Here is a 24,209-nt window from a genome sequence, read left to right as displayed (position 1 = left end):
CCACCAAACCGAGTGATGGCGCATGCGTGATAAAGGTGGTAATGAAGGCGGAGACAGAAAAGTGACGAACGGAAAATAGGAGGAGATGGCATTGACACATGGCATATAAGGGGTGACTTCCACTTGGCAAGCCTGTACGTGAAGTGGCAAGGGTCATTGAACTCTGCCCTCCGTACCCCGCGGTTGTTTTTGCTTATGCGCTATTATTTGAACCAAATTATCCCTTGTTTATATATTTTTTAAACTATTTAATTAAAATTGTTACTATTTTTAATATTGTTTGGCCTTTTTATGTTGGGATAATTGGGCAAACATAACACTTGAAATTTTGTTGTTATGTCTAGGCTCTGAAGCAGGATTTGTCATTGTTGTGGAACCAAGATTTGTCAGGACCCAGGACATCCCTCTGGCTGTCCTGAGCAGCCCAGACCCCTGCCAGGGGGCTCAGAGACCCTGGCACAGAGCCCAAAATGCCCCTGTGGTTTTGATTATGACCCATGGAGCAAATTACCAATCTGGTATGAAGATCAGCAAGCCACAACACTTTAGGTAGCATATTGGTGAAGTTATTACAGGATGGAAAAGTAGATTTCAGGGTTTTTGGTATGGGGGTTCAGTAGGGAAGATGGTGGGAACTGGATGTGTCTAGCTTTCTCCTTCTTCTTCCTGGCCTCCATCTTCTGCTGTGATGGTGGCACTTACAGATTGGTTTAGAGTAGAAGCCCACTGTCTAACACAGGTGATAGGTATTGGAAAGTAATTGTAAACATTGTATATGTCGTTTTTAGTATAAAGACATAACACAACCCTGGGGGAGGCAGAGTGCCTGGAACTGTCTTGCTGAGCTCACCTTGGCAGGACAGGAGAAAATTTTTTATAGATAAAATAAACAACCTTGAGACTGAGAAATGAAGAGCCCTGACTCCTTCTTCAAGCACCAGACTGGGAAAAGAGACTTTGGAACTTTTCTCAGGGTCACTCTGACCAGCCAGAGATCCTGACAAAGATTAACCAAGGATTAATACAGAAATAGATGTTCTAATCTATCCTTGCACTTCTGCTGGTCCCTAGGAAGGCTGGTGGGTGATTTCTGTCTGTGTTCAAATATTTAAAGCAACAACAAATAGTCCCACACTTTATATTTCAGATAAACAATTTAATGGCATCTTAACATTGGTTTCACAATCTTATAACGTGCATATTTTACTCCTTGTGAAGCTGAAATCTTTTTAAATACAAGTAATTCTACTGAAATTTTAGAAGTTTCGAAACCATTTTAACATACTGAAAACAAAACAGTCTAAAAAGACAGGTCTAACAGCCATTAAAATGCAGGAAAAAGCAAGAGGACTTCAGGTAAAAGAACATTCATTTAACAGCTACATTTCTTCCACTAAGTAGTTATGTGTTAAGAAAAACAGAGTAAATGTAAAAGAACAGAAGTTCTTTGAAACCAGAATTTCTAATGCCAGAAACAGCTTTGAAACAACTTTCTGTGCAGTTCTATTTATTTCCAAATTTAAAATTGGCTAATTTGTGTCCCAACATTTTGAAGCACAAGGGAGGAAAGGTGGAAGATGCTCTGCAGGGGTTGCAGTTATAGATCTATAAAGTTTATATGTGTAAAGGAATGAACACAGTATTAAACACACTGAGTATGACAGAAAAATGCAACAAAGCACCAACTCTGAGAGAAAAACAGCCCTGCAAGCAATGCCAGGGCACTGGGCATTTCTGCATTTTAAGCAAAGAGCTTTACAGTATCTTTAATTTTCCTTTTCCTGTCCATTTTGGAGAGCACAGCCCGCCTCGTGCATTCTCCTCATGGTTTTGAGTTTCAGAGCAGAGCCTGGAGATTTCACACTGCATGGAGCTGGGCTCTGGGAAGGAAAATAAAGCCATCCTTTAGTTTCTGTAAACAATCTGATTAGCTGCTTGGTTTAATCTTAGGAAAGGCTAACATACCTTTTTTGGTGCTGTGGAATGTAACTGTGAAGCTTGTGGATAATCTTTGTACAAATTTTTAAACATTTCTTCTTCCGAGACTATGCTCTAATAAATTAAAAAGTTACTTAGTCACACTATATTAAAAATACTTTTTCTTTCCCCCTAATGATATTAGACTATGAAAAAAAAGATGTCATTATGAGGCATAACAGTTCAATAAAAAGAATGTTAATTATCTACATACAATGACAATTCCAGAAAGAACCAATAAATTAAAAATATACACATAAATATTGGCTGGAATGTGGAAGCCCAAACTCTTTATTTCCATTCTCAGCCCCAGCAGTGAGCACAATGAGCTGCTCAGCCCATGATTTGTTCTCTGGCTCTTACCAGGAGGTCAGTGTGCTCAGAGCTGTCTGACTGAGTGTCAGCTGCACAAGCACTTTCTGCTTTTTCCTGCTGCTCTGCCCTGCAGGCAGGTTTGTGCTTCTTCCACTCTGCATTTTATCCATTGGAGGAGTCTTTATAACACATGTCTGGGAAAGAAAATGTTTCTCTTTTTAGATTATATTTTATGGGGTAAGTATGGAATCTAAAGCCAAACTCAGGACCCAGTTTACAGTCTGAGTGTCCCAGAATTCACCTGAGAGAAATGGTGGAACTCTGATCTTTCCATCCAAACATGAAGCAAAGACCCAAACAAAGTGGGGTGGGGTGGAAATATAATTTTTTTATATTATTTTTGTTGCCAAATGAGGAGAATGAAGGGGAAGCTATGGAAGAGCTGAATTTCATGGCACATTGTATTTAAGTTCTCCGTGCTTATCTGCAGAAATTCAGGTTATTCTGAACTGTAGCCGCTACATTGGACTCTATCAAACATCAAAGAAAATGGGAACAAACAAAACTGCAGGAAAAGGCTTTCAGAGAAAGATTGATAGCTACATCAAGATTGGTGTTATTTAAAATAGTCTTTTCACTAGAAGTGAAACTGAGAAGCATTGAATGGTCCAGTGCAGTCCTTTTTTAGACTGATAACATCAAAATGGTGCTGGATTCCATTGTTCCAATGTGAAAACCACAAGTGAACTCCTGACAGGAAGAAGGGTGAGTTCTGCCGTCAGGACTACTTTGATACTTTGACCATTTTTACAGCTAGATCAGCTTTTTTCTCTTTCATAGAGGAAAAGTGCCTTTACAAATGGACACTTTTAAAGACTAAGTAAATCAGTTCTAGAGACATTAAAAAATCAACAACTGAGCAAGAAAAATTACACACTGGGAGCTCTTCCAGAAACTGCTGTCTAATATCTCCATGGGATGGTGTGACCCTTTAAAATCCCTTCTTATCCAAGGGGGAAAAAAATAATCTACAGAGAAGTAAGAAATATAGGCAGAAAAATGCAACAAGAAAAATTCACTGTTAGGAGTTACAAAACTTCAATGTTGGACTGCCCAAGAGGCTTCCTGTACTGAAGGAGGCATTTTTTATTTTTATTTAAATATTTTTTTTTATTTCAGGAATATAATTTGGAGATTTTCTATTTTTACATGAATAGATTCACTGTATAGATCTAAACAAGGTTTAGCAGTCAGGAACATAAATTTGTATTTTCTATAATTTAAAAAGTTTGAAGTCAAAAGCATTCCAATGTCTTTTGTTGAATGCAAATAAATTCTCATGGCACTTCAATTGATTCTACAAATATAAATATTACCAAATTGTAAAAGCAATTAAAAAGTTAAAGTTACCTTGTGTTTCTTTTCACTGTCAGGAATCACACTGCCAGAGTGCTCTTTTACAAGATTCTCCTACAAAAGAGTTATGTGACAGCAAGGAAATATTGATTTGAATTCAGTTGTTAAAAATCTTCTTGGTGTAATTACAGAGCACAGTCTACAATCGCAGACTGCTACAAAGTTCACACAAATAGATGACCAGATTTAGCACAAGCCCAGCATTCCAAAGTCACTGTTTTTCTGTTCAGTTTCATTTCTTATCCAACTTCTCACACAGCACAAGCCCAGGCCACACCTCTCACCCCCAGTGCTCAGGGAATAAAAAAACTCCACCTTTTCTTCCATTTCTGCTCTCAGCTGTTCCTTAAGGGAGGACAGTTCCCGTTTCAAACATGACAGCTCATTTTCCTACAAACCATTAAATAAAGGACAGGGTTAACTCTGCACAGCCCAGAAAAAGGAAAACAGTCCCAAGTGAGACAGTAATTAACAGGGACACTCATTAGATACACAAGATAATTCTATGTGCTTTTCAGCCCTATACTTGAAGCTTTGCTTTAGCTTGTTTAACAAAGACTGAAGCACTGTAAGAAACAGGTACTTGATCAGAAGTGTTCAAGGTAATACCTTAAAACCCTTGGGAGAGCAGGGGTGAGAGGGCACAATCTAAATATTTAAAACAAAAATTTCCTATTCAAAGTCAGAAACATGGGAAGTCAGAACATGACACGCTACCTGGAGGAGCAGACACAAACACACTGCTACTGCAATTTATTTTTAGAAACATTTTGAGTTTTTAGTGCCCAGAATAAGATCTGTTGCAGCAGGTTGGGTGGGACTGCTACTGGTAAAAATTAAAAGCACACTGGAAGAGTTCCCAGAGAATGTCTCTGGTGGGAAGACCCCAGAGCACAGCAGGAAAAGAAACTCTCTAAGCAAACTGAAAAAAGATCTTTAGAAGTCACAAACTGACTGAAGATCACATCTTTTGTCTCTCTGTGCTGTTGGTGGGCAAGAGGGAGGGATTGGAAAAAAAGATGTTTTAAGGATTTTTTAAAATTCTTATTACTCACTTTTAATTCTATTATTAATTTTTATACTATTTATTTTGAATCTGCTTTACCCTCAAAGTGTTTTTCTCCTAATCCTTATCTCAACTCAGTCCTTGAATTTTTCTTTCCCCTCCTCTGCTCAACAATAGCAGAGAAAAATGAGTAAATGCTTTTTTTGTGTGTGCCTGCACTTAGCCAGTATAAAACCCCTACACAAGGACATCAGCCCCTTCACTGAATTATTGACCATTGCAAAGTGCTCCTTACCAGTGCTCTTTCTGATGAGAACTGCTTTTGCTGTTTCATTTTATATACTTTTAACTCTGCATCTTTTTCTTCAACCATTTTATCATATTCTTTCTGTGGTAAAAAAAAACCCAAACCAACAACAAACTCAAAACATGTGACTAAATGTTGCAATTATAGAGTTATCCAGTCTTTAAACATCATTTTTTCAAACCAGGCCCTTAAGATTCATAAAGAAAAGATTCATTGATGCTTCCGCAGAAACTGTAAAACAGGAAATGCTCAATTCAAGTATTATTTTGTGGACTGGCAGAGAGTGCTTTATTTCTGTGCAGCAATATGTGCTCAACACTAAGCCAGCTGTGCCATCTTTATTAATGTATCTGCTAAAGATATTGCAAAATGAGGAATAGAAAGGTAAACTAAAATGTGTCAGGCTAAACTGCTGATGGTCACTAAGTAATCTCAGAGAGAGCCAAACTGATACTGAAAAATATTGCATTCACATGGTATCAAAGGAAGCCTGAATTGAAAAAAATCTAAAAATCCCAGAAGTTTAGATGAATGGAATTTATCTGCCCATAGGAATGTGTTCATAATCTTCAAATGAATTTGATTTTAGATGATGCAAAGTGCAGCATGTGTTCAGCTTCCTTTTCCCAGACTCAGGCCTGTTTCTGCTTTCGAAAGGTCATTAACGTGGTGTCACAAGTTATAAACATGGTATTGACATGGTATCACCCATTGCAAACCACAGCAAGCAGGAAAATCTCTGACCTTGTGCTTTTCCATCAGTGTCACCATCTCAGTTTTCTTGTGCTGACATCTGGTATCAGTTTCTCTCCGTATCATTGCAGTTTCATCACAAAGCAACCTCATATTTTCAGTAATAAATTGCATCTCATTCATCAACATAACAATATAATTTTTTTTAGATCTTAATTTCTTCTTCCCCCTGTGGGTGCAAAGTTTGCAGTCCCACTTGGGCTTCATTTGCTTTTAAGATCCCTTTCAAATACCTCATCTTTTCTGCAGATTGTTAAAATGGGCAAGATCAAAGGTACAGCCATGGCAGGCAAGCTCACTGCAAACCAAAAGGCCATTTCAAGCCCTCTGCCCTAACATTTCTTAGTATTGCCATCAAAAAAGTGTGGGCGGAAAAGTCCTAATGTGGGAGACGTTATAATCTAATTTAATTGTGCCGACTTTATACCAAGGGTGGAATTTCTTTGCACTATATCTTGAAAGAAAGAATTTTTAATGGAGTTCTTATTTTAAAGATATTTTCAAATACTCCAACCTAAGAACCAAATGTACTAAAGCTTTGCTCACAGGCAAACACAACAAGTTCCATTTATATCTGAAATGTAAGAACAAGGACTCCTGCCAATAAAGCTTCATAAAAACATTTTAAATTAAAAAAAAATTAGATTGTAAAAATTAACACCTCTCACCTCTTCACGAAGTTTATTTTAATTTACTTTTCTTGTTTCTATGTCTTTTTGATAGAAGTCAACTTCTTCCTTATGTTGCTTGTTCATATTTTCCTTGTCTAACTGCAATTTATTCACCTTTTGAGAATGCAGAATTGCTGCTGTTATTTGTTTAGGAATTACTATGTTGATGATTTTTTCTTACCTCTTATTTTTGAACACAAACACTCTGTTACTTTTCAGGCATATGATTAAAGTGTTTGCTATTTCGAAGTTCACCTTTTTTTTTAATAAAGAGTTGAACTTAGGCCTGAAGTGAGTTAGAAAATACTCAAAGGAACAATGGCAACAGCACAATGGGGAAGACTGCCCTAAGCAGTCACCCTAAATGCTGTGAATGCCTCAGAAAAAAACAAATACAGATGGAGATTTTATTCCCTCTCTTGTAAGTCTGTATCAGATTTTCACAGGTTTTATGGTACATATGGTACATTTTTCTCCCAGCTATGCATTTTGATTACAGTTTTTCCCTTTTAAGTTTATCATATGAATATCCTCAAAAAAGTCCACTTTTCTTCAAGTGCAGTACCCAAAGCTGGACACAATATTCCCATCAGAGGGATTGCCACTGAAGAACACATTTAAAGAACAGCCTAAAAAGAGTAATATATTTATATATATATATATATGTCCTTTAAATTCTTTTCTGTTACAATGAGGTTGCTGAACCCTGTTCAGTCCACTATCAACAAAAGAAAGGAACAGATTTGAAACATCATTAATTGCAATGTGAATCCATCTCTTAATGTCCAATAGTCAGTGTCCAATGATTAAAAATGGAAGCATCTTCTAAAAACTATGAACTCATTCCTGCAAAGTCTGTATCCCAGATCCAAAAACCAGTTCAGAATGTATTTAACAAGTATTATCATTATTTACAGTGGGACTTAAAAACACTCACCTCATCTTCTACATGATGTTATTTAAACCTACCTTCTCTTCATAAGTATTACTTTTCTTGCTTTCTGCAATAATTTTCTTTTTCAGCACCTAATTCTGTTGAAATAAAACAAAACAAGCACTGTACCTTAATAAGTTAATAGAATTATGTCATGGTTTAACTGCATCAAGAAATTCCAGCTTTCATCAGGCAAATAACTCTCAGCTGTTGTACAGCTCAGGTTCCAGAACAATTTTTCAAACAAATGAATGTTCAGCTAATTTCTGTGATAATTACTGTTTCTTCATGACCTTAAGAAAGGCTCCTCCTGAGCAGCAGCAGGGAATAACAAATGAGGTGCAGAATGGGTATTAAAACTAAGATGCTGCTGACAGAAGGTGTGAAGATGTCATGACCAAAAATACAAGTTATTTATTTTTACAGTGAAGTTACTACAGTTTGTGCCAGTGCAGAATTCTTTTCTACTAGTGGTAACTGAGATACTCATACAAGTACATAAATAACACTATGCACTAAATGAAAAAGAATAGAAGTTTATTAAAGATATTATTTTTGTAATTGCTCTTTTCAAATTAAGGCTCATTTAACAAATCAAGTGATTCCAAAGCTGACTCCCTAGTTTGCTCAGGGTTAGGATAAGAAAGGAGAATTTTTAAATTAAATAGGTGTATCTAAAGACATCACAGCAGACACAAACCTGCTGAAAAGGCAACCCAAAGTATAATGTGTTTATGTATTTGTGATATTTAAAATCTCTACACACCTCCTGCTGCAACTCTTCAATGCATTTGGTTTTATTTTCCACCTGTTTCTTTAAATTATTCATCTGAAAAAGATATTTCAGACATGAATTAGTAAGTTCTACAAATGACTCCCTATGTGAGCAATTCCTGTAAATGTTCTCAAACCTGCACTTGCACCAGTCTGGTTTGTTCCAATGGGACTGAAACACCAGCTGACATGTCAGAATAATCAGAGTTTTAGCCATAAAGTACCACAAGATGTTAATTAATAACAGTGAACCAGTTCCTTAGTGGTTAGAGACTCAAGAAAGAAGAAGAAAAAAACCCCAGGATCTTCACAATTTAAAAAATGCACTTGTATCAAGTTCCCTACATCCATGAAAAAATGAATTTTCCCAATTATTTTCTAGAATCTTCAATGGCTTTTCCTTTCTGGAAATTTCATTTTCAGTACTCTTAACCAGAAATTAAAATTGTAAATCTTAGACGTGTACAATGAAATTTTGAAATCCATTCTAATGCTCAAAACCCCAGGTTGCTTTGAAACAATAGAAAGAAAGTAAAAATGTTTGAATCTATTTAAGCTAAAACTCACACTACATATAAAAAGCTAATCCAGAGCCCATCCACCACTGAGTGGGTATATGAAAAACAGAAAAGCAGGTTCTCTGTTTGCCTGAAAACAAACAAATAAATCTTTAATATCAAACTTCCAGCACAGAGTGAACATCCCAGTGACTGTGCTTGTCTTTTGAAATACCAGGGCTCACATGTGGACACACAAGGGCACAGCTGGCAGCAGCTGGGAAAGAAGAAACCTCTGGCAGAGATCACATCTCCCAGGCAGAGCTTTGCAGAAAAAACCCCAACAAAGATTTTACATTGAATGCTGTCCTGCAGGTTCTGTAAGATATTTTCATGACACAGGACATACATTTTCTTCTCTGTCATCCAGTGTACTTTTCATCTCTTCACCTGTCTTTGCCATTTTCTCCTTCAAAGACTCCTGTTCATTTCTAAGTGCCAATATAACAAGCATTAGTAAATATTTACATATTGCCTTTAACTTACTTTCAGTACTTCTAATAAACCCATATTTTATTTTCCAAAAACAGCTGCTAATGTTGATGGGAACTTCATAAGCTGCTCAATGAAAATGTTCTTAAAATGCAGCAACAGGCCCAGTAAGTCAATATGTGAACTGTCCATACTTCTTTTAAATAGGAAAAGATGTTCCAAGAACCCAAGGAAAATACATCCTGACCTGGACTATTGCAATGCAGCTGTGAAACATGGGAGCTGCCTGTCTGTTGAACTGGGGATACAGAGAGTAACTCTGATCCAGTTTTGCCTTGTCACATTTCATCCATAACCTTCAACTTCCATTTGAATTTCCTTCACACCTGAGATGTCTAATGCAAAACAAGACAGCTCCTACTGTGTAATACAAAATGATGGCAAACATTGTTCCTGCAGCAATTGGTATTTCTAATCTGAGAAAATTTCTACTTGGCCAACAGCAATTCTGAATAGTTTCTGTTTAGCTATGTAATCTAGAAAAACTTTAATCAAAAAAATCCCAGAAAGCAGCATTTGAACATAACCAACTATTTGAGTCTACTTCCTTAAACAATATCAAATATTATTAGTATTTTTTACTTGCCTTAGCTGGCTATTTGCCTCTTCTAGATTTTCAACTAACTGCTTTGTATTTTCTTCTTCTTTCTTACTATCCTAAATAAAGACCCGTGTCAGCAAAGAAATAAAATTCAAAGTGACTTCTTAAAAAATTCAAAGCCATCCAAAGCACACTGACCTGCCTTGTTCACAAGTGTAAATACACTTCCATTCCAATTCAAACACAAAAAATAGCTCAGGTACTCTACAGACCCAAGTCACGTTGCAGCTCATCATCTAATTTGTGAAACTGAGTCATTTGTCAAATTGAGTATTGACTCAAATTGAGTCCTTTCAAGAAAGCTGGAAGTTTACAACTTGCCTCTTGTTGTTCTTGCAGCTTCTGGAGTTCTGCTGCCACAGCATTTTTCTCTTGTGCTGTTTGTTCTTTCTCTAGTGAAAGCTTACTGAGATACACTGTTAGCTGTTAATTCTTTAACCTAATTTAAAACAAATGGCCAAGAGGAATAAGAGGATGCATTTTGAAATCTCCTTTTAAATAAACATACCCATTATCAAGTGTTATTCCATGCTGAAAGAAGTCCAGGCCTTTATCTACAAATATAAGCTTTGCAGCAGAGCCAGAGAGAGATGTAAAAAGGTGACAGAAGAAGGGAAGAAAATCAAAGTCAACTTTTATATAAATATAACGGTTAGTGAAGATGATGTAGTTCAAAGCAAGATTAGCAATGAATTCAGAAACTTTCTCTTCTTGTTAAATAAGTCAGAGAGATATGGAACAACTACATATGCCATAGAATACATACAAATAGAGAAAGTGGAATTTAGAAATGTAAGTATATAATTAATGGCATATATGTGGTTCAAAACTTCCATTAGAAAACAATCACAGTTCATTTCACTGTGTATTAAAGCAACTTCTATATTACACCAAAACTAATTCAATATTCTATTTTCAAATGGTCATACGCCTCTTGTTCAAGATCTGCTTTCAGAGTCACAAGCTGCTTTAAATAATCTTGTTCCTTCTCAGCTGTTCTTGTCAGCTGTGCTTTCAAATCCTGGAATTCTTTCTGCAAAATGAAAAGGAAGAGTTTTCAGTATCCATGAGCAAACTCCAACTGCTGGAGGTTATCAGACATGAACTAAGAGCACAAGGCTTTCAGAAGAACCCAACAACATCCATGCCATGGATTATCCAGATTGGATCTTTCTTTCCAGTCTCTGCTGGGATCTGGAAGTGGTGTGAGACAGTGAACTGTGACACCAGTGCTGTTCATGTCTGTCCCCTGCTGTGAGTTTCATTACTTGGGCTGCGCAATTAGGGTGGGACCCTGCTCTGGGTGTATAAACTTGTATCCAAGTCATGATGTGTAACTGCACTATTTCTAAAAACATGTTACTATTGCCCTGCTTCAGACCTCTCTCATCTGGAGAGCATTTTCATTTCTCTCTCCACATTTCTCTGTTTCTGCAAATTTTGTACAGTAGCCTCAAGCCTCAAGATTCTTCTTCAGTAAAAGTCCTCCAATTTGCCCATTTTAGAAAATGAGTGAAACTCAGTTCAGAACACTCAATGCACAGATTATAACAACAAGCAGACATAGTAAAATGCACACCTGATTTCACTATCTTAACTTTAGCTGATATGGATTCTTGTTAGGCTTGTAAATATAAAATCATAATGAAAATAAACCTCTGTTAAGAGTGTATTTCATATAGCTTAGACTTCTGTGACAGAAAATGGGCCTGTGTCACAGCACAGCAGGGTTCACAGAGGCAAGAGCTAATTACCTTCCTGGAAGGAAGGAAAAATGGGAAAACTTTATATCCAGAGGGAGTGGCATTTGAATGGGCATGAACAAAGGAGGAAATAACCAAAAACCTTGAGATGGAAAACCAAAAACAAGGGAGACAAGAAAAACCAAAAGCATGGGAGACAAGGAAAACAGAGGCAACAAAGAAGTTCTTCAAAGAAAACACTGAAATTGTGTGTGAGAAAGTTTAGTAGAAATGTTCAGGTAGACTGGATGGAGTTTATTTATGGCATTTAAGATACTTACAAAGCAAGAGGAATTTCATATGAAGAGCAAATGCCATGAGATTAATAAAATTAACATTTACCAGAGTTTCTGACAGCTCTTCAAGTTGCACTTCTTTATCACATTTTACTTTAGTCATCTCTTCTACAGCACATGAAATGTAAAATTATTGGAACAGAAATGATTTTTCATATTTAGCAGGCAGTATAAAACATTTACCCTTTTGCAATACCCAGTTCTCAAAACTTGTTGAATTAAGTTAAGAAACTGAAAAGCTAATTTATGACTTAATCTAAATATAGACTTGAAAAAATGATTCAGACATTAGCAAATCTATATCTGAAGAGAAACTAAATATTTATCTTAAATAAGATTTACAGCCTATTATGTTTTCCACAAATATAGCTTCAAATAAACCATGGACTGTAAGACTAGAGTATTCTCCAAGTATTGATGCACCTGCATTGTTCCAGAAAAAAAATCTGAACTGCTGAAGGTATCTCATGGATATGCTGGGAAAGGAAACCAGTTGCTACTAACTTCCAAATGGTTTCTATGTGCACTTGCACAATTCTGGTATTTTTTGCAAGTTCTCAACAGCAAGGCAGAGCTCTGACTCTGGGGACTAAGGAGCACATCCCTAGAAACCACAGGATATCAAATTGATGATATTTAAAGACAACCCCTGCCAGCATCATTCCACTTCCAGCATGGGGAGGGTCACAGAAACCTCCATGGGAGGGTTTTATCTCTGCTGCAGAAGTCACTCCTGGCACCTGCAGTGCTGCTGCTCTGAGCTGCAAACCAAAATTACCTGCAGAGGAATTCATGCATGAATGGTCTGACTATTGGAGCTGTGCACAGCACTGCCCTTTGGCTGCTGCCAGCACCAATGAGCCCCAAAGAAAAGGGATCAGCTGAGTAAAAATAAATCCAGGCATTCCTGACAGGCACAGGCACTGTAAAATCATTTCTCCAACTACCAGAGACAGTCCATTTCCAGACAACAGCAGAAAACATTTTTATTACTGCCCAGCTCATTTTCTGCCTTTCTACAAGCCTTACCCAGTTCAGCAGATTTATTCTGGAGCTCCAAGGTAAGCAGCTTTGAGTCATCTTCAGCTTTCTTTAATCTAAGAAAATGGTAAATTAAAAATCCCAAATGTAGAGTACAAAGCACTGCATTTGAAACTTACAGGACAATAAGACAAAGTCTTACCACAAGCACTTTAAGAACATTTACCTTTCAACAGGCAGATGATAGATCTGCCTGCAACACACATCAAATTTCACTTTTACAACCTCAGAACAGCAGACATAAAAGTAAACAAATATATACCTACCTTTAAGAAATCTGTATTTCTTAAAGACAGAATTATGAAAGTTGGAGGGGACAAAAATTTACTTTTTATACAGTATCAACTATCACAAACAAAAAAAAAATTACATTAAATTCTCTGCATTTAGACCACTGCGTGAAAAAAACCTCCAAATTTCAGCTTCATTTCCAGTTGTTCTTGATTTTGTCATAGACTGCAACCTGTAAGATCACTCCTGGAATTTAAACTCATTAATTTGCCTATTTTGCAAGCTTTTCAAATCGGTAACAGAAGTCTCAAACTCCTCTGTCAGGGCTGCAAGCAAAGCCTTCATTGTTTTACATTCTTCCTCCTGCTCTTCCTTTTCTCCAGTGACCTGAATTAATGTTTTCACTGTAGTCTGGAATTCAGTTTCCAAGTTCTTTTGAGTAACCTTCAAGACATGATATCATTTCTAAACATGTTTTGCAACAAACAGCTACAGCTGTTTCATGTCTAAAGTATCCATAATTATTTATGCAAATACTCATCTAATCTATTTCTACTGTAAAACTATAAGCAAGGGGTACCTCTGCCTTTTGCAATGAAATTTTAGCCTCTTCCAGCTCTGCCCTCAAATGCTCTTTACTGACCTGGGATTCCTTTAACATTTCTTCATTATGTACTAAACAAAAAAAGATGTTTATATTTTAAAAAATAGGATATTTACTAAAAAATGCTGCCAAAAATGGAAAATTACATACATTTAAAGAATGTAACAAAGACCAATGGTACTGACATCATATACTATAAAATAATATATAAAATTTGAATATAGATGGCTTAAAAGTATTGGCAATCAAGTTCTGAAAAGTTCCCTCAGTGACATCTGCCTGACTGTAAATTTGCAAACTGAAGCAACATATTTTTCCCTTGTAATTTTCAAAAGCTCTCACTACTTGACTCACCCTAAAAACTGCCCTGCCAGTCCTGCTCCCACATGAGCAGCTCCTGCTCCAAACAAAAATAAGGCCTTCAAGGCCCCAAAATTCTGCTGCCAACCAGCAACAGAATAGGACTGTCATGACCCTGTTTCCTGTGCTTCTCTAAACAATTACATATAATAAATAAACAATTATAAACAATTACATTTCAATTCTATAAACAATTCCATTTAAACACAGCAGGCAGAACTCTTACATTTTGCTTCCATTAAGTCAGCAATCTTATTTTGTGATGTCTGCAGCTGAGCCTTGATGTCTTCTATGACATCATCTTTTTCATCTCTCTGTATAGTAAGAGCTGAAATCTAGAAAAATGCAAGAAATATCATCATGAAGTCTGGAAAAGATATTAATTTTCATTTGTACCCCAGGTATGATAATCAGACATTTTGCTGTCATTCAAGATAGACAGATAGATAGATAGATAGATAGATAGATAGATAGATAGATAGATAAAATTTGTCTAGATATAATCTTAGCCAAATATTGATCAAGTCACATTACTCTAAACAAAAAAGTTCTCCAATTCAAAATCAAACCATAAATTCCAGTAGAGTAAAGGGACTGAAACACCACTAAACTTAGCAGAATTTGACTTAAATACAGCTTCAGATGTTATTTTGTCTTTTTTACTAATACCCAGAAACACTTCTTGGCTCTTGCATTGCCCCTTTAGGCACAAACAAAGCTCTACATCTTAGATGGTAAAATGAGCAAACCTGCTTTTCCTTTCGACTGACTTACAGTTTGCATTCTTTCTCAAACTTGTCCACTTTTTCTGCTTCTTCTTTTACTTTGGAGATACAGTAACATCCATAGTTAACATTCTAGCTGAAATATACTCCAAGTTCAATACAACTTCCAGTTTAAGATTGCCTGGAATTGTACAGCTGTACCATTTGTTTCCCAAGAGTAATTGCTGAGGCAATGTTTGATTTTATAATCAAAATACAAACAGAAAAGAGCATGTGAGAATGAAACAGGAACATAGCAGGCTATACATACAGAGAGAGAGCATTTAGCTAAAGTTTCTGTAGCTATACACTAGTGCATTATCATTTAAATAAACAAACTATGGGAAGTAAGTATTGATCTCTAGACTGTACTTCACAGACAAAACTTCAATTTTGAGTGACTGTTTGAGAAATAAAGTTCCAGCTTTGGCCCAGTGGAACAGCAACAGAAGGGGTCAGGCAGTGACCAAAGGCAGCAGGAATAAAAGAAGGGTCCCAGTGTCTCAGTGTGAGCTGCTCACCATTCCAGCCCTTCACATTTCTCTGCCCTGACACTGCATGTGTAACACAAGCTATGAAGTACAAAACTGAGCCAGCTGCATAAACTCAATAAACAGAATTCTCACATTTGAAATTCATTTCCAATCTGTCATTCTCTGCTTGCACACGAAGCTCTCCAAATGCCACTGTCATTCTCTAAACACAAAATTTTATATTTGAAGTTCAATATTGGAAACCCTGGAACTTCTCCAGGGGCTGCTGCCCACCTCAGCCATTCTGAGGAACCAGCAGGGAGGTGAAACAGAGCCCAAAGAGAAGCCAGAAGTTGTGGCAGTGACCCAGCACTAAGCACACATCACCCAGATCACAGGATCTACATCCCACACACTGCTGCACCTTCTCCATGGAATGCGTTTGATATAACACAAAAATAATTCTTGAAAAGGGATTGAAAACCCAACTTCCTGCATCACACATGACATGATACCCACACAGGATGGATACAAACAGTATCCCAACATAAACATGGAACTCAGCTCAGCTCACATAACTCACATTCCTTGCATCAAGTTTGCTCACTTACTTCTACGTTGCTGTGAAGTTCCTCATACAATTATATTGTTGCTTCCTTTTTCTATTCATCTATCAAAGCAAGAACATATGAGAAAGTTTTTCTTTTGGACAAGAATTCCAGCTGTCCAAGTGATTATACTTAATCAGCATAATAAATTTAAAAAGGAATTATCAACTCCATTCTTATTTAATAAGTCATTATGAAACATGCTGCCGAAAGTTACAGAATCTAGGAAAAATGTGTATTTCAATGAAACATTAAGCAAGCTCAGCTTTTAAATTTCCTTCCTAAGATATTTTTTCTGTGAAAAGTGTAATTCTGGATCAGTTTATGTGACCATATTAATTATTATAGTATTAATGCTGTTTAATAATAATCTATCAAAACTGTTAGTATTTATAAACTGTAATCTAGGGTTTAGCACTGAATTTCTTCTTATCAGCAGATACCTATAACCACAGAGATGTCATTATAAAATTGCAACAACACTCCATGTCCATATTTTCCTTCTTTCCTTTCACTTTTGTAATTGATACTATTTTTTCCTAAGAAAACAATTAAAAAGAGAACAGTAAAAGAAACAGCTATCAAAAAAGAACAGTACATCTATATACAAGGGTTTCTAGAATTAAGGCTAAAAAGAAATAGACACTTCTTAAGTATCCACGATCAAGTTAGTAAAATTCTGATGATTATAATACCAATTCTAAATTGCATATACAGTAGGATTTCCAATCAAGAACATATTTTAAAACCTCAAGAATTTAAACTTTATTAAGTTATCCAACTGTCTTGGCTTGTTCAGTTTCATGAGAAGAATTCCAGTTACTCATTACACCTTGGGGTTCAGACCTTTTTTCCCCACAAATGTGTGATGGCTGAAAACAGGAAATGTCAGCTCTGGAAATTTGTTCCAGAGTGCTGGGAATTCAGAGTAGATTCTACTGCCTAAAACCAGGCATGAAGTGTCACTGCCTATGTCTGAATATATTCCCAGAGTGTGGCTGGGACTGCAAAGCTTCAATGGGCTGAGCAGCCTTGGGGAGCCCTGCCCTGCCCTGCAGTGGCTCCAGTGCCAGTCGGGGCTGTGGGCACTGCCTCAAACCTGGAGCACTGTTTGGGCACCCAAAGAGCTCCCAGGCTGGCAACTTTGCAGCAAGCAATTTCACTGCCTTCAAAAGCCCTCTGCGTTCAGCATTACAAACCACAAGTCTGTTAGACCTGGGGCTTCACTTCCAATTTTGTGAGCCACTTAAAATTCATTTCTCATTCTGAGAGCCACATCCAGTCGATCTCAACTGGAGAACTTTTCTGAACAGCACAAGAAATTTCTTCTTCTTGCTTCTGTTTGTGAATTTAGAGCAAGCTAGAAGCACATTTACTCTGATAAATAAAAGCTAAAAAAGCATTTACATTTGCTGGTCTTCTCTGTGAAGCGAATGCAGGTTTCCTTGAGCAGATTACACAGATGCCTCGAAGCAGCAGCTCTAAGGGAGGGAAAAATATCATGTTTGCACAGGAGTGCACAGTGCTTTGTGCACCTAAGGAGTAACAATGGAAATGACCTTCAAAATTTAACAGCTACATAAAACTGCCCACATGAAAACTGATTATTTCCACCACAAAAATATATCCTTGGTTCTATTACTTACTCTTCCAGGAGATCTTTATTTTCACATATCTCATCTTCCAGTTTCAAATGGAGTTTCTCATTTTCAATCTGATTTCATAGGGAACAAATGCAAAAAGACACTGTTATTGAAAAATCTATTAGAAATGCACTTTGACTTCTTAAATCCCTCATGAAAAAGTAATTTTGGGCATCAGTAGACAGAAGTCTGTTCTATCTGGTATTACATGCTGAGTCATCTTTTGCATGAAAGATTCAATAATTAATGAACAATAATTTACCAGCAAATGAGACACTTACAGGTATATTCTTCATACACACCCTCACACAGGACAGGTGCCTGCAACTTCTCAAAATAATCATTTTCTCAAGGCACAAACCAAACTGCAACAGTCTTTAATATTTAATTGTATCAATAATAGTGTCATACTGAATCAGGAAGCACTGAACTTCATTTATTCAATGTACACTATACAATATTGGCCTGCAGTTCTTGAATGGCTTTCTTCTGTGCTTCAATAATCTTTCTATTCTCTTGGAGTTTTCTTTCTTTCTGGTTTAGTTCAGTTTCCACAGTCAGTTTCCACTGCTTGATCTTTTCAGCCTCTTTGTAGAGTTTTGAGAACAATTCATTCATTGTTTCTGGATTCTATTAAAACAGGTTCCACAATTTAATCTCAAACATTATCTAATTAATAGTATATAATATCTAATTAATACTGTTGTAGATAATGTATTTATCTCTTAGAAACATCACAAGAGTAATATTTTTTCCACAGATGGTGATATAAGCTTATATATGATCAGGAGCCCAAGTTTAAATCTTTGTGCATCCTCTGTGTATGTATCAAAAGGCATTACAGAGCACATAGAAGAAACAAATACAATGAAATATCCCAAACCCCCTTCAGACATCACCAAATAGATGGGCTTAAAGACATGGATAACTGCAGTCCACCAAAATCAATAAAAATTTTGCCAGAATTATCAGTGAAGCCAAAATTCATTCTAGCAGGTTCTTCACCCCATTTCTGTCCTCTCCTTCTGACAGACACTGCTGAGTTAAGTAGAAGAAGCTTCAGAGACTTTATCCAAGAGTACCTGTGATATTGCCATGAACACACACAGAATCACAGAATCACAGAATCACAGAATCACAGAATCACAGAATAATGAGGCTGGAAGAGACCTCTCAGATCATCGAGTCCAACCTATGCCCTGACACCTCTACTACAGCACCAAGTGCCATGTCCAGGCTTTTTTAAACACATCCAGAGATGGTGATTCTACCACCTCCCTGGGAAGAGCATTCCAGTGCTTCATTATTCTTTTAGTGAAATTTTTTTCCCTAATATCCAACCTATCCTTTCCCTGCTGTAGCTTGAGACTGTGTCCTCTGGTTCTGTCAGTGCTGCCCGGTGGAAGAGACCGACCCCACCTGGCTCCAACCTCCCTGCAGGAAGCTGTAGAGAGCAATAAGGTCACCCCTGAGCCTCCTCTTCTCCAGGCTAAACAGCCCCAGCTCCTTCAAACGTTCCTCACAGGGCTTGTGTTCCAAACCCCTCCCCAGCCTTGCTGCCCTCCTCTGGATGTGCTCCAGCATCTCAACGTCCTTCCTAAACTGAGGGGCCAGAACTGGACACAGCACTCAAGGTGCAGCCTCAGCAGTGCCAAGTACAGAGGCAGAATGAGCTCCCTGCTCCTGCTGGCCACACCATTCCTGATCCAGGCCAGGAGCCATTGGCCTTCTTGGCCACCAGGGCACACTGCTGGCTCATGTTCAACCGGCTGTCACCAGCACCCCCAGGGCCCTTTCTGCCTGAGCACTGTCCAGCCACACTGTCCCCAGCTTGGAACGTTGTAGGAGACTTCTGTGGCCAAAATGTGGAACTCAGCTCTTGGACTGATTAAACTTCATGCTGCTGGACTCTGCCCATTCATCCAACTGATCTAAGTCTCTCTGCAGAGCTCTCCTTCCTTCCAGTAGACCAACACAAGCTCCCAGCTTAATGTCCTCTGCAAATTTACTCATGAAGGACTCGAGCCCTCACCCATGCCGTCTATAAAAACATTAAACAGAACTGGTCCCAGTACAGCCCTGAGGGACAGCACTGGTGCCTGGCTGCCAGCTGGATGCAGCACCATTCACCATCGCTCTCTGGCCCAGCCATGCAGCCAGTTCTGAGCCCAGCACAGAGTGCTCCTGTGCCAGCCATGGCTGCAGCTTCTCCAGGAGTGTGCTGTGGGAGACAGTGCCAAAGGTCTTGCTGGAGCCCAGACACACAACACCCACAGCCTTTCCTGCACCCACCAGGCGGTCACCTGCTCACAGAAGGAGCCCAGGTTGGTCAGACATGACCCACCCTTGGTAAAGCCCTGCTGGCTGGGTCTGATAGCCTGGCCATGCTGTGAGTGCTGTGTGATAGCACTCAGTATGAACTGCTCCATTATCTCACCTGCTACTGAGGCCAGGCTGACTGGCCTGGAATTACCAGGATCCTCCTTCCTACCTTTTTTGTACATGGGTATCACACTGGCCAGTGTCCAATCATCTGGAACCTCACAGTGAGCCACAATTTCTGATAAATGATGGAGAGAGGCTTGGCAAGCTCATCTGCCAGCTCCCTCATCACCCTGGCACGGACCCCATCTGGACCCAGGGATTTATAAATATCCAAGTGTCCCAGCAGTTCTCTGCTCACACATGGAGCAGGAAGGAAAACCACCACCCTTGTGGCCTTAGAGCACCTTGAAAGTGTCCTACAAGCAGTGCTGGGCCAGTGGTTGAGGCAGGGAGAGCAACACAGGAGCCCCAAGGGCCCTTTGGTTCACTTACAACAGCCCCAAACAACATCCTTGTTTTGGCTGCATCACAGTTTTGTTACAGTCCTGATGGTACTTTAATAGCTTAGGATTAAAAAAGTCTAAAAAGTTGTCAGGGATATGAAAATCAGCAGAGAGAGCACAAGAAATGTGTTTTATTTTGTGGTAGCAAACAGTGTTTTGTAGCTGCAAAGTACAGAAGCTATTGCAAAAAAAATGAGCTGTACTGAGTTGTGCTAAAGCAGAGATCTGCTGGTAAAGACACTGTGAAAGGAATCCAGTGCTTGAGGAAACCACTGAATTCATTGTTTTACAGATAAAATAAATCCAGACCAGGCAATTGGGACAATCCATTTCGGTTTTCCAAATAATACTCTGACTTCAACCCTTCTGCCCCTCAACAGAGTATTCAGAGGCAGTTCCACAAGGATAGTTAAGTGTTTAAATCTTACTCTAATTAAAGCTCATAGACTTTGCAGACACTTCAAACAAAGAAAAAAACAACAATATTGCAATCACCTTAATTTTTAAAGATTTGTTTCCAGGCATGTTCACTAAATCACAAATATCTCCTCTAAAGTGATTCAGCTTTAAACAGGAGACAGAAAGCATTATTCCCGTCTGACTACTTCCTTTAGCCCTGAAATATCTACTGAATAATGCTTTAGGCACTGTTTGGGAACAAATTCAAAAGACCCCAAGGAATTAGATGTGCAGAGTTGATACTGAGCTGACCTCTTCATCTACTTCAGAGCAAAGTTTCACTTGCTGTGAAATTGTATCTGAAACATGAAGAGATTTTGATCAATGTATTTCTAAAAAAAGTAACAGTGAAACTGTATTTAACAGTTACAGATAGGAAACTGTGAGACTACTCATGAAAATAAAAACTTGACAATATATAAAAATCTAAAGAAGGTGCATGGCAAATATTCCAATCGTACCTGAATCAGTGATTTTGCCACGGCTCAACACATCGAATGGCAGCTTAAATTCATCATCCGAGCATCTGTTAATACCCTACACAAATTTAAAAATTAGTTCCTTAAGAGTAGATTTGCAAAGAAGAATTATAAAAGCCAGAAAAAATCCCTACAGATGATGTGAAAATAGAATGTGTCATTAATTAAACAGCTGCCTACAATTTTCAAAGCCCAAGGTATTGGTAATGGCTTTGGAACTCACTTCTTACTTCCCAGTGGTTGATCAAACTGTTGGTGTCCTGCAGTTTGATTTATAGACTGCGGCCAAAGGGGAGCTTTCAATGCAGGGAACTCAGCAGCTCCTGCCTGTCTGGGCACTGGTGCATGGCAAAGGACTCAAGGAGAAAAATTACTTTTCTGAAGACTTCAGTAGTTGATATTTCTTTTTTGTTTTACTTCCAAGGGCACTTCTAAACCATATCTGATTATGTTTCAATATGAAAATACCCTTTTACAAGTTTTTGAAGTCACAGAAGTTCATCCTGTAAACAGCTAACTCATCTGATGTCAGAATATCTTGTTTGAATCTCAACATATTTCATAAGGAGCTTCGACATGAAAAAATAACTTGTTGAATTCTGATAACTCAGTGTGGGGACAGAACATTTTCACTGCACACCTGATCTGGTGAGACCAAGACACCAATGCCAGTGCGAGGATCTGAGTGGGGCCTGTGGGAATCCATAAAATCAGAGGGGTTTGGGAAAGCTGCAAAAGGCAGGCCTCAGAGACAGCAGAACTGTGATCAGAGCCAAGCAGCAGCCATGAGATAGGTCAGCAGAAAAATTATGCAAAAAGTAGAAAAGGACAAATAGAACAATGGTCTGTATATTAATGCTTGGCTTGAATAACTCCCTAAGCTACAGAAAAGTTTATCTAGCAAGGTATTAGGAAGTTCTAAGCTTAATAATGGAGCTCTGTGCATTGTGTTTCAAGGCTTACAAGCAGGTATTGTATTCAAAAAAGGCAAGCATTGTTTTAACCAAAGGTACCTGTGCTTATAGTAGTTGGATAGAACTGCTGTCAATATGCTTTTGCTTTGTGTGATTGGTCAAAAAACTTTTAAAGTAAGTTGTCACATTAAGTTCTTTGTCTGTTGCCTGGGATGTGAGCTGCTGGCATCTTCCCATTGTCATAACCAAGTAATGAGACTGATGCTGGAAAATAAAACAGCTCAAGGCAGTTCCTCAGCAGTTCCGTCCCATTGGTGATTTGTACACAGACTCCGGCCAGCGACAGAGCCCTGCTCGCTCTCTGGGCTGAATTACCCACAGCAAATGTGGACTTACAGCACAGAGCGGATGCTCCAGAAGATGATTCCCTTCAGTTTTGAGAGAACACAACAGCAAAAGTCTTTGAAATTCAAACCGAAGATGTCTGTGCATGTGCCACTCTAGGCATATGCACAGAAATTAGTCCAGTGCAGGAGCCGTCCCGGCCTATGCAGGGGCAGGTGTGTGTGTGTGTGTGTGTGTGTGTGTGTGTGTGCTCCAGCTCTGCCGGGACAAGGGGCAGGTGTGTGTGTGCTCCAGCCCGGGGCAAGGGGCAGGTGTGTGTGTGCTCCAGCTCTGCTGAGGCAAGGGGCAGGTGTGTGTGCGCTCCAGCCCGGGGCAAGGGGCAGGTGTGCGTGTGCTCCAGCTCGGGGCCCTGCCGGGGTACTCCCCGGGCCCAGCACTGTCCCCGTGTCTCCGGGAAGGGCCCCTGCGCTTTCCCCCCGTCCCCTCCTCAGCCGCGGCCTCCAGAGCAGCACAGCCCGAGGGGGCGGCCAGCGGGGGAAGGGGGGGGGGGGGGGGGGGGGTGGTATGTGCCGCCCTCACCAGCCCCGGCCGAGCGCTCACCTGGGATCTGCCCGCAGACACCTGCCCAGCGCTCAGGCGCGGCGGCATGAACAATTTAAAGCGGTTTTCCTTCTCCATGGCTCCGATAAAAGGGCGGCCGGGGCGGCCCCAGCTCCCAGCGGCCGCTGAGGGCGGGCGCGAAGGGCGGGTAAGCGACAGCGGCCCCTCAGCGCGGGAGAGCTCTGAGGGGAAGGGGGAGTACCGGCTGCGCAGGGAATAACTGGGGGAGCCCAGTCCTCCCGAGGGAAAAATGCGTGTTTTGTGATTGCCTTTTCGCAAATATTAAAATGAATATTATATGTGTTGTGTCAGAAAGTTATGCTGTATTAATTTTCTTAAGTAGTGTGTTAAATCTAGTTTTAGGGTATAACATAATGTTAAAATAAAAACTATGCTGTGTGAGATATTTTTTTTAAAGAAAGGACTCGCAACGAGATAGCGGCCACAGGACACCTAAATCTTTCAGAGAAAGAGAATTTATTGCTCTCTTATCAGAAGAAACGAACTTCTTCCTGCCTGCTCAGCTATGAAGATGCCGTCAGGATTCAGAGGAAGAAGCTGACATTAATCAGACAGAATCCTGTGTTTGAATGGAATTTATGCATCGTGTATGAGAGGTATGAATATGCAACAAGCTATTGTTTTTAAGGGTTAACCCTCTGTTAATGTGTGTCCTTTTTCAGGCTTATGCTGCCCAGAAGAAGTTACCCAGACATCTGTAACTCTTTGTTTCTGTTATCTCATATTGTCCTAATTCAAATTGTCCAAATTATTAATACTCTAATTATAAAAGTATCTTACGTAGCATAGTTTCTATTTTAACATTATGTTATAACCTAAAACTAGATTTAACAGACTACTTAAGAAAATTAGTACAACATAACTTTCTAACACAACACATATAATATTCATTTTAATATTTGTGAAAAGCCAGTCATACAATATGCATTTTTCACACAGGTAATGCAGGCCCTGGAGCCATCTCCTGAAGCTGGCACAGCCCAGCAGATGGCATCGGT

The 24,209-nt window shown here is 38.9% G+C and overlaps 1 pseudogene; it reads right to left on the bottom strand.

Annotated features, from left to right (window-relative positions):
* Positions 1 to 1,167: 1,167 nt before the first annotated feature.
* Positions 1,168 to 23,268, bottom strand: LOC132082030 (synaptonemal complex protein 1-like; annotated as a pseudogene).
* Between the last annotated feature and the right edge of the window lie 941 nt (positions 23,269 to 24,209).

Source organism: Ammospiza nelsoni, chromosome 19, assembly GCF_027579445.1.
Source record: "Ammospiza nelsoni isolate bAmmNel1 chromosome 19, bAmmNel1.pri, whole genome shotgun sequence".
Classification (NCBI taxonomy): Eukaryota; Metazoa; Chordata; class Aves; order Passeriformes; family Passerellidae; genus Ammospiza; species Ammospiza nelsoni.
Note: the sequence above shows the minus strand (reverse complement) of the source record. Positions and strands in the feature narration are given on the sequence as shown.